This window comes from Gekko japonicus, unplaced genomic scaffold (genome assembly GCF_001447785.1).
Source record: "Gekko japonicus isolate JY-2015 unplaced genomic scaffold, Gekko_japonicus_V1.1 scaffold1076, whole genome shotgun sequence".
Classification (NCBI taxonomy): domain Eukaryota; kingdom Metazoa; phylum Chordata; class Lepidosauria; order Squamata; family Gekkonidae; genus Gekko; species Gekko japonicus.
In genome coordinates this window covers 259,466-260,344 of record NW_015162512.1, presented here as the reverse complement: position 1 = coordinate 260,344, position 879 = coordinate 259,466, and the positions used below count along the sequence as shown (strand labels likewise).

Below are 879 nucleotides of genomic sequence, written 5' to 3'. Positions count from 1 at the left end.
GGAGTCCCAGCTGGCTCCTGAGTTGGCCACGCCCAGCAGGAACTCATTAGCATAATAGGCCACACCTAACAGCAGAAACTCATTCGGATTGGCTACAGTAGGGGTGTGTGGCCTAACATGCAAAGGAGTTCCTGCTACAAAAAAAGGCCCTGGGTTTTGACAACAAACAAGGTAAACGGAAGAAGAAGCAAAAGGTGGGTGTGGCTGGATGACCACACTTCTGGTAACATGGGGGTGTGTGGCCTAATATGCCAATGAGCTGTGCTATCAGGGGTGTGGCCTAACATGCTAATGAGTTTCTGTTGTTGGGTGTGGCCTATTATGCTAATGAGTTCCTGCTGGGCTTTTTCTACAAAAAGAGCCCTGGATTTAACAATGCCGTCAGGACCCAGTCTTGATCAGGCCTCTGGAGCAGGGGGCTGAGGCACTCTCATTTCCCCCCCCACACCCTGGCTGTTTCTATCGGGTTAAATGTAAAAAAATAATAATCAATTGCCTTGGGAGCACAGAAGCTTTATGCGGTATCTCCAGTCCTCCATGTTTCCCAGTTAAGGGGGAAACGCTGTTCAAACACATTACAAAGATGATCTGACTCTAATGGTAACAAGAGAAAGAAATTTTACTTGCAAAAACAGAAGCACATCTTACGTGACGTATTCATGTAGGTACATTCAGGGGTCATTTCCTGCAGGAGCGCAGAGGAGCGGAGCTCCGGCAGTAAAGAGCCTGGGGGACGGGCACATGCAACAAGCCCCACCCCCTGCTCCCAGCAGCCCTCAGTCAGAGCAAGAAGCAGCCAGGTAAGTTGCAGAGCTCCCCCCGGTCCAAAACAGTCCAGTGGCACCTTTAAGACCAAGTTTTATTCAGGTACAAGCTCTC

General features: G+C 49.7%; 1 protein-coding gene across 1 annotated transcript in view; it reads right to left on the bottom strand.

Annotated features, from left to right (window-relative positions):
- LOC107106079 (adiponectin receptor protein 1-like) overlaps positions 1–879 on the bottom strand; it is a 22,627-nt gene that overhangs the window by 2,019 nt on the left and 19,729 nt on the right. The gene's annotated exons all lie outside the window — the stretch shown is intronic.